At 38.4% G+C, this 10,586-nt stretch overlaps 1 long non-coding RNA gene across 2 annotated transcripts in view; it reads left to right on the top strand.

Moving 5' to 3' along the window:
* Positions 1-1,519: 1,519 nt before the first annotated feature.
* LOC110202762 (uncharacterized) overlaps positions 1,520-10,586 on the top strand; it is a 46,115-nt gene continuing 37,048 nt past the window's right edge. For both annotated transcript variants that reach the window (XR_013484447.1, XR_013484448.1), the window contains exon 1: positions 1,520-1,693. This is a non-coding gene — a long non-coding RNA (uncharacterized LOC110202762). The remainder of the gene's footprint in view (positions 1,694-10,586) is intronic.

Raw genomic sequence — 10,586 nt, 5'->3', positions numbered from 1 at the left:
AAAATGCTTACTGATTTACCTTGAATAATAGTGAAGGAGTGAGAACATGGATGGAAGGTTTTGAGACTTGGATAAAAATAAGCCAGAATTCTAATAAAACCAGTTTTGGCTTCTCCAATATCAACTTGACTGGGAATGTCAAGTAATCCCACTTGTTTATCTCCCTTGCTTGCACACCCAAATTGCCTAACAGGATTACTCTCAGCTTAAATTGGGAGAATGTAATGTGTGAATAAGGTAGGGCCTGGGATGGGTGAGGGGGCTGAAGGGAGGCAACTGAGCTCAGGCTTGACTGGAGAGCAGTCACTGCTCTGACCTACGGTTTTTGGGGGAGCGGCTGTGCCCTTGAGCTACAGCAGCCAAACTTCCCCCAAAGGTTTTTGTTCAGGGCTGGATCACTGTGACAGACCAGCTGTAATGATGTTGATAGTAATGCAGTCCAGCATCTTCAGTCTCTACAGTGATGACTGTGAGAGTATAGTCTGTCCCAGACCCACTGCCACTGAACCAGGCAGGGACTCCAGAATGCAGGATGGTAGCAGCATAGATCAGGAGCTTGGGAGACTGTCCTGGTGGCTGATGGGTACCAGGCTAAATTATTGCTAGTAACCTTACTGGCTCTACAAGATATAGTGACTTTATCTTGTCAAGATATTTGGAGACACCCTGTTTTTCAGAGCTAAGGCTAAGCAAGCAAGCTGCACCCTGAGCTTGGCATAACAACGATCCTCTGTGCTCACCATCTGGGTGATCTCATCTCTGGCAAAATCATATAATTATCATATTGCTTTGACAAGCACCAGACAAGTACCCATGTTCTGGCTCTGCTATGCATCAAACTTGTCACACTGTTGCTGTTACTTCTTACAGACCTGAGCTCAAATCCAAGTTCACTTGCTAGCTGTGTGACCCTGGGCAAGTCGCTTCACCCTAGTTTCCACATCTATAAAATAGTGTATATATAACAGCACCTGCTTCCCAGGGCTGCTGTGAGGACCAGATGATATAGTCCTTGTAAAGTACTCAGCCGTGCCTGGAACACAGTGAGCTCCACGTAAACTTCAGCTCTGAGTTTTACTGAGCCCATCTACCAGATGACTGGCATTCCCCAGGCCCAGCCAAACGCTCTCCACGTCTCCTGCTTTCCCTCAGGTCAGTCTCCTTGACAAGGAAATGGATGCAAAGGGAGCTCTGCCTGGCTCTGCTTCTCCCCGTGTCCGTGATCCTCGCCCCACGGACCCCACACAGGGCCCGGCCCTTCTTTGATCCTCGGCTTTTCCCCGACATCGCTTTCCCAAAACACAGCCCAGGCCAAAGCAAAGCCTTCAGTCCTCCCGTGGTCCCAGCTGGTGGCCAGAGCCTTCTTGACCTCTCCTGCTGCCCCGGGCCCACTCGTGTCCTGCTCCTCCTGGAAGCCCCAGGGGGCGAGCGATAGCTCCGGGTATCCCGCGCCAGCCCGTGGTCTCCCTCCTCAGAGCCGTGGTTTCTCTGTGTGTTTGCGTCACTTCCCGCGGGAAGATGCAGGCACACAGGAAGCATTTCATTAGAGCAGTGGCCTGGTGTGACTGACTGCCAGACTGGGAGAGACTGTGGGATGGACTAGCCTCGGGGGAGCCCCAGGGCCTCTCGAGGTCTGGCACCCCTCGCCTGGCGACTCCCCGTGTGCTCTGGGGCTGTGAAATCCACTCACGAGGTGAAGGGAGGAGCGGAGGGGGCGGGGCTCCTGGCGGGGAGGGGAGAGGCAGGCAGGAGGCAGGGCGGCATTCCAGACGGGGAGGGGGGGCAGCCCCAGGCATGCGCAGAAGGCGCCTCAGCCTCCAGACTAAGATTCCGAGAGGCCGTTTTCCTCTCAGGGACATTTGTCCAAGCTCACGGCCGGAGGATTAGACTTCCGTCCAACCACGACCCTTCCACTCCCTTTTCTCTCCCCGTCTTCCATGCTTGCTTGTTCCAGCTTCCCTTTCTCTGTCCTGGGCTGAAGTGTGACGGGGTGAGCGGGGCCGAGAGTGGGGCCAAGACACTCACAGGTCAGAGCACGGGCCGGGAGAGTAGTAAGTACACCTCTCCTTAGATCATACCACCTTGGAAGAACTGAGAACTTACAGTTCCCTAGGTGTATCTCTGAAAACATATGCACAAAACCCCTGAAGCTTCTTACAGTGTGCCCTCCTTACTGAAGCAGAGCCCCACTTTAACAAAGATTAAAAAGTCAAGTACTAGACTGGGGAAATGTGCAAACAACAGAAAAAAAATTCTGACCATAGTAAATTTCTGTGGTGACAAGGAAGATCAAAACACACTCAGAAGAAGATAACAAAGTCAAAGCTCCTACATCTGAAGCCTACAAGAAAAATATGAATTGGTTTCAGGCAATTAAAAAGCTCAAGAAGAATTTTTAAGAGCAAGTAAGAGAAGTAGAGGAAACATTGGGAGGAGAAATGAGAGTGATGCAAGAAAATAATGAAAAATGAGTCAACAGCTTGGTAAAGGAGACAAGAAAAAAAATACTGAAGAAAATGACACCTTAAAAAAGCAGATTGGGCCAAATGGAAAAAGAGGCATGAAAATTCACTGAAGTGTAGAACTTGTTAAAAAGTAGAATTGCCCAAGTGGAAAAGGAGGTACAAAAGTTGACTGAAGAGAATTGTTTAAAAACTAGAATTGAGCAAATGGAAGCTAAAGTCTTTTTCAGAAATCAAGAAACAATAAACAAAAACAAAAGAATGAAAAAATAGGAGGCAGTGTGAAATATCTCAGTGTAAAAGCAGCTGACCTAGAAAACAGATCCACTAGAAATCATTTTAAAATTATTGTAGTGCCTGAAAGCCATGATCAAAAAAGCCTAGACATCATCTTCCAAGAAATTAGCAAGGAAAATTGCCTTTTTTTTCTAGAAAGAGTGTAAACTAGACATTGAAAGAAACCAGCAATCACCTCCTCAAAGAGATCCTAAAATGAAAACTCCTAGGAATATTATAGCCAAGTTCCAGAGCTCAGTCAAATCAAGGAGAAAATAGTATAAGCAGCCAGAAAGAAACAGTTTAGTATCATAGAGCCACAATCACGATAAGACAAGATTTAGCAACTTCTATGTTAACAGGCTTAGAATATGATATTCCAGAGGGCAAACGATCTAGAATTAAAACCAAGAATCACTTATCCAGCAAAAGTGTGTATAATCTTCAGGGGGGGAAATGGTCATTCAGTGAAATAGAGGACTTTCAAGCATTCTTGATGAAAAGACCAGAGCTGAATAGACAATTTGGCTTTCAAATACAAGACTCAAGAGAAGTATTAAAAGGTTAAAAGGAAAGGGAAATCATAAGGGACTTAAAGCCAAACTGTTTACATTCCTATGTGGGAAGATGATACTTGTAACTCATAAGAACGTTCTTGTTGTTAGGGCAATTAGGAGTATATATAGACAGGGTGCACAGGTGTGAATTGAATATGAAGAAATGATATCTTAAAAAAATGAAATTAAGGGGTGAGAAAGTAATGTACTGGGAGAAAGGGTTATGGAGCTATAGAATGGGGTAAATTATATAAAAGAGGCATGAAAAAGCTTTTATGGTAGAGGGGAAGTTGGGATGGGGTGTGAACCTTACTCTCATCAGAATTGCCTCAAAGAGGGAATAACATACACAACTGGGTGTAGAAATAAGAGGTGGGGAGCATCATAGAAAGGAGGGCAGTTTGGGGAATGGGGTTGTTAGAAGCAAAACACTTTTGAGGAGGGACAGGGTGAAAGGAGAGAGAATAGAATAAACTGGGGGGAATAGGATGGAGGGAAATACATTTAGCAATAGTAACAGAAAAAATTTTTGAAGCAAATTTCTTTCATTAAAGGTTTCATTTCCAAACATATAGAGAACTGAGTCAAATGTATAAAAATAAGAATCACTCCCCAACTTATAAATGATCAAAAGATATGAAGTTTTCAAATGAAGTGCTCACATCTACCTATAAGCTATCTATAGATTTATTTTTTAAAAATGCTCTCACTATTGATTGGAGAAATGCAAATTGAAACAATTTTGAGGTACTGCCTCATCCCAAGTAGATTAGCTAATAGGACAGAAAAAGAAAATGAGAAATGTTGGAGGGGATGTGGGAAAAGTGGCATGTTAATGCTTTGTTGGTGTTTTGAACTGATTCCACCATTCTGCAGAGCAGTTTGGAACTATCCCCAAAGAGCTATAAAACCATGCATACCCTTTGACCTAGGAATACTACTACTAGGTCTGTATCCCAAAAGATATAAAAAACAAAAAGGAAAAGGACCTGTATGGACAAAAATACTTTATGGTAGCTCTTTTCTGGTGGCAAAGACTTGTAAATTGAAGGGATATACATCATTTGGGCAATGGCTAAGCAAATTGTGGTGTGTGATATGTGATTATGATGGAATACTATTGTGCTATAAGCAATGATGAGCAGGATGCTCTCAGAAAAACCTGGAAAGACTTTCATGAGCTGATATAAAGTGAAATGTACTGTGTACAAACTAACAGCAATATTGTTAGATAATCAGCTGTGAATGACTTAGTCATTCTTAGCAATACGATGATCCAAGACAGCTCTGAAGGACTTATGATGAAAAATGCTATCCATCCCCAGAGAAAGAACTGATGGTGTCAGAATGCAGATTGAAGCATACTTTTTAAACTTTCTTTATTTTTCTTTTCTTTTTTCTTTTTCTGTCTTTTCTTTCACAATATAACATGATTACATGAGCTTATTTTATATCCTCTAACTGGCGAAGTTCTTTATTGTTTCAACTAGTTTTTCAGTTGATTCTCTAGAGTTCTCATCATGTACAAACTGTGATAGTCGTTTTTCTTTTTTTACTTGTTACCTTCATTTTCTTTGTCTTGTCTTTTTTTAAATTATAATTAGCATTTCTAGAACAAGATTGAATAAAAGTTGATAATGACCACCTTTGCCTCACCTAGATGTTCTTTGGAAGGCTTCTAGTTTATCCTCATTACAGATCATGATCGTTTTTTATTTTAGATAGATGGCATTTATCATTTTAAGAAAAGTTACATGTATTCCAATGCTTTCTAGTGTTTTTAATGGGAATAGGTATTGTATTGTGTCAAAAACTTTTTCTGCATTTGGTGATTTCAACACATGACTTTTGTTATTTTTGGTACTGGCATTATCTGTTATGCTTATAGTTTTCCTGCTGTTAAACCAGCCCTGCATTCGTTGTATGAGTACAGCCTGGTTACAGCATATGATCTTTATGCTGTGTTGCTGTAATCTCTTACTAGTACTTTATTTAAAGTTTTTACCTCTGTATTCATTAGGGAAATTGGTTTGTTGCTTTCTTCTCTGTTTTTGCTCTCGTTGGTTTAGTTATCAGAACCATATTTGGGTCTTAGAAGGAATTTGATGGGAGTCCTTCTTTACCCAATTTTTCAGATAGTTAATATAGTTTTAGAATTAATTGTTCTTTGAAAATTTGGTAGAATTCACTTGAAAAACAGCTTGGTCCTGGGAATTTTTTCTTGGATATTTCTTTATGGATTAGTCAATTCTGTTTTCTAAGTTAGGGTTATTTAGGTATTCTATTTCTTTTGTTAATTTGGGTAGGTTTTTTTTTTAGTAAAAATTATACATTGCACTTAGAGCATCCTTTTTATTGGCATATATTTGGGCAAAGTAGCTCCTAATAATTGCTTTAATTTCACCTTATTAATGATGTGTTCAGTCTTTTCATTTTGATATTGGTGACTTGCTTTTTCCCCCCTTTTTAAATGAAATTAACAACTGGTTTATCTACTTTATTGGTTTTTCATTAAGCTAACTCTTAATTTTATTAACTAGTTCAATGGCTTTTTTACTTTCAATTTTGTTAATTTCTCCTTTTGTTTTTAAGACTTCTGTTTTTATGTTTAATGGTGGTTTTTAATTGGTTGTTTTTTCAGTGTTTTTTTTTTTAGTTACTCAGTTTATTGATTTCCTCTTTCTTTCATTGGTGTGAGAGTTTACAGATATGCATCTTTCCATAAATACTTCTTTAGCTTCATCCTTCAAATTTTGGCATATTGTCTCATTGTTACTGTTATTAATGAAAGTATGGATTATATGATTTGTTCTTTGACCCCCACATTCTTTAAGAGCAGGTTATTTAATTTTCAATTAATTTTAATCTGTGCTTCAGAGGCCCTATATTGAATGTGATTTTCAGTGTATTATGCACTTATTATTTCTGCTTCACCATGTTTATGAGGTTTTTATGCACTAACACATCATGAATTTTTGTGAAGGTGCCATGTACAGTGGAGGAAAGGATATATTCTTTTCTGTTCCCATTTAGTCTTCTCCAGAGGTCTGTCTGTCATAGATTATTTTTCTAAAAGTTATTCATCTCCTTAACTTCTTTCTTAACTATTTTATAGTTAGATTTATCTAGTTCTGAGAAGGGAAAGTTGAGGTCCCTCACTGGTATAGTTTGGCTGTCTAATTCTTCTTGTAACTCATTTTACTTTTGCTCTAAAGTTTTGAATGCTATGCTATTTGCTGCATATATTTTTAGTGTTTTTATGAATTCATTATCTATGGTACCTTTTAGCAAGATGTAGGTTCCCTGTATCTCATTTAATTAGATCTGTTTTTGCTTTTGCATTGTCTCAGATCCTGATTGCTACACCTCTCTTTTTTATTTCAGCTGAAGCATAATAACTTCTGCTCCAGTCCCTTATTTTTACTCTGTCTGTATTTTTCTTTTTTCAGATGTGTTTTTTGTGAAGAATATATTGTTAGATTCTGGTTTCTGATTCATTTTGCTTTCCACTTGCATTTTATATGTCAATCCAGTCTATTTATGTTTACACTTACGATTACTGTGTTGATTTCGCCATCTTGTTTTCTTCTGATTTTCCTTCTCTATTTTCTTTTTTTACCCTGTTCCTCCTCAGGTTTTTTTTTCTTTTTTCTTTTCTTTCTTTTTCTTTGCTTCTTACTACTGAATAGTCTGTTTCTGGCTGCTTGCATGATTCTCTGTCTGATCTGGGAGATCTGGCATTTGGCTGTAGGATTCTTGGGAGTTTTTATTATGGGAACTCTTTCTACTTTGCTGTCTTATTGCAAGATATCTGGTCAGTTTTTCTTTATGATTTCGTAAAATATAACATCTAGGCTCTATTTTTGATCATAGCTTTCAGGTAGTCCAATTATTCTTAAATTATCTCGCCTCCATCTACTTTCCAGGTCACTGTCCTGATGAGATATTTCACATTTTCTTCCATTCTGTCTTCAGTCTTTTGACTTTGTTTTATTATTTCTTGATATCTCATGGAGTTGTTTGCTTCCGCTTGGTCAATTTTAATTTTTAATCAGTTCTTTTCTTCTCTTGGGTTTTGTCCCTCTTTTACCACTTGGCCAATTCTGATTTTTAATGAATTATTTTCTTCATTTTATTTTTATGTTTCTTTTACCAAGCTGTTAATTCTGTTTTCATAATTTTCTTGTATTGCTCTCATTTCTTTCCCCAGTTTTTTCTCTGCTACTGATATGTGATAAAAAAATTTTTTTTACTCATTTGAAGACATTTTCTTTAGCTTTTTTGGGGTAGCAATTCTTGTTGGGCTTCTCTCTAAATGGCATGTTTCTTTGATATTTGGTTGTAGATGTTTTCTTGTTTTCTTCTAATAAATTCAACATGTGACTTCCAAAGCTGCCCTCTTTTCTTTTTGAACTTCCTTCTGTTCTCTTCTGTGCATCTTTTTCTTTCTTTCTGACAACACTATCTCTAGTTCCCTGCCTCTTAAATCCTACCCTCTCCTTGCACCTCCATTAAAGAAAGAAAAACACAATGCATTTATAGCCAGTAAGCATAGTCATGTAAAATAAATTCACAAATTTGTTGCTACTTTTCTGTCAGAAGATGGGGTAGCATGTTTCATCATCAGTTTTCTAGAGTCATGACTGATCACTAAATGGTATTGTCATTTGTAAATTGTTTTCTTAGTTCTACTATTTTCCTCTTTCATTGCTTTGTATAAGTCTTCCTATTTTCTTTGAAACTACTCTTTTCATAATTTCTTTTGGCATAATAATATTCTTTTTGATGAAATAATCAGATGTTCTCAGTTGATGGGTATCCCTTTACAGTAACAGAAAGAATTGTTGGAAGTATTTTTGTCCTTATGAGTTCTTTTCCACTTTTTGTTTTTGATCTCTTTGGGAGTATAGACGTAGTATTGCTTTGGCTAGGTCAAAGAATACACACTGTTGGTAGTTTTCTGCCATCATTCTGAATTGCTTCCTATAGTGGCTCTGCTAATTGACAGCTCTACCAGCATAAGTGCCTTATGCACTTATCAATAAAAGAGAAAAAAATAACCGCTTCAATTAATTGGACATGAAATTCAGAAGGTCAATAGTCAGCAAACATTCATGAAGCTCTATTATATGCCATGGCATGTAACATAATAACATAATACATAATAATAATAAGGCATCAAGTTCAACTGCTGCACTGATGGTAAGTTCTTCAACTTGAAAGGGCTACAAGCCAAGACCAAAGTGGAGGGAGTGTTGGTGCGTGATTTTCTGTTTGCAGATGATTGTGCTTTCAGTGCAGCCTCTGAAGATGAGATGCAACAAAGTATGGATCGATTCTCTGCTGCTTGTGTTAATTTTGGTCTAACAATTAACACCAAAAACACAGGTGTTCCGTCAGCCAGCATCACACCATGCATATATGGAAACTTAATTACAGCAAATGGAGAAGTTTTGAGTGCTGTGGGTAAATTCACTTACCTTGGCAGTATGCTTTCTAGGGATGTACATGTTCATAAAGAGATTGATGCACACGTTGCCAGAGTTAGCTCAGTGTTTGGAGGTTCTAAAGGAAAGTGTGGCAGAGAAGAGATATTCGACTGCCAAACTGAAGGTCTGCTGAGCTGTTGTGCTGACCTCGTCGTATGCCCATGAAACCTCTGCAGTGTACTAATGCCATGCCAGGAAACAGATTTGCTTCCATTTGAATTGCCTTAGGAAGATTCTGAAGATCACTTGGCAGGATGAGATATGAGACACTGAGGTCCTTTCTCGAACTAAACTGCTAAGCCTTCAGACTTTACTGCAGAGAGCGCAACTCTGATGGGCTGGCCACGTTGTTTGTATGCCAAACATATGCTTGCCAAAAAGACTTTTATGAAGAACTCACACAGGGCAGCTGCTCACCTTGTTGTCAGAAGAAGCAATACAAGGACCCTCTCAAGGTCTGTCTCTTAAGAACTTTGGAATTGATTGTGTGACATGAGAGACACTGGCACTGCCCAGCATGGCATAGCCTCATCAGAGAAGATTCTGTGCTCCATGAGCAAAGCAGAATTGAAGAGTAGCTCAAAAGAAATGTGAGATGTGGAAATTTAGAGAATCCACCCCAGATGTTCACATGGACTATTTTTTTGTCAGTTACATATATTTAAGGATCTTTTTCATTTTTAAAATTATATATTTGTAGTTTTTAAATTTTATATGATACATATTTTTATGTATACCCAACTAGTTGGGTCTTCTTATTTTACACTGTCAGTTAATGTATGTCTTCTAGTGATTCTCAGATTTCCTCCTTTTTGTCATTTTTAACCACATAAATGACACTGTTATTCATCTGCCATTTTTTTCCCTAGTTACTCTTTATTGGTGAGAATTCAGTTTGTTTCTTTGTTGCCCTGAAAAGTGCTCTTATGAATGTTTTTGTGTAAAAATTCAGTTGTGGCCTTGGTCTAGTTATGTAGAAAAGGAGTGGCAACATGATACAGTGAGAATAGCCCTGGATTTGAAGCCAGGAGGACTTGGACTGAAAGTGTAGAGCCACCATTTACTCCTGTTTTGACCTTAATCAAGTCACTTTCCCGCTCTGGGCCTCACTTCCCTAATTTGTAAAATGAGAAAACTGGACTCTAACGTATCTTCCAGCTCTAAATATATGAATTGGAAAATAATAGTCCTTTAACACCCTTTTTGGCAGTGAAAAATTGTTCATGTGCTGTTATAGACAGGAGATTGTAGTTCCCCATGCTTGTCCTTGCTCTCAGAGTTCTAGGAGTGTCGCCATAATCATGTTCAGTTCCGAGCCGCACGTTTCAAGAAGCATAGCAATTGAATGAAAAGAAGAAGGTAACTTCCTTAGTTATGAAGAGATCAGGCTAATTGGTCAAAGGAGGTGGGCCTGTTTAGCCTGAAAGAGAAGACTTAGGACCACGTGACAGCTATCTTCAACTATTTCATTTTCATTATTTATTTTAGCAAGTAGAAATAAATTAGCCATATTACTGCTTCAGCTCAAAGGACAGAAGTAGGAGCTATGGGTGTACAGTGCAAAAAAAAAAAAAAGAAGCAGGAAAACTTGATGCATTTAAAATTGATGTCACTGGAACTGTTTATAACATTAAGCATTTATTAAGTGCCTGCAAAATGCCAGGCACTGTGCTAAGTGCTAAAGATAGAAAACATATCAATAATAGCTCCTGCCCTTAAGGAGCTTACAAACTAATCAGAGAAGAATACTTTAATTTATTTTTTTAGAAGAATACTTAAAAAAATTTTATTCATCTAATTTT

The sequence above is a fragment of the Phascolarctos cinereus genome, unplaced genomic scaffold (genome assembly GCF_003287225.1).
Source record: "Phascolarctos cinereus isolate Bilbo 61053 unplaced genomic scaffold, phaCin_HiC Scaffold_2;HRSCAF=192, whole genome shotgun sequence".
NCBI classification, from domain to species: domain Eukaryota; kingdom Metazoa; phylum Chordata; class Mammalia; order Diprotodontia; family Phascolarctidae; genus Phascolarctos; species Phascolarctos cinereus.
The sequence above is the reverse complement of the archived record's forward strand: the minus strand, read 5'-3'. Positions and strand labels throughout refer to the sequence as shown.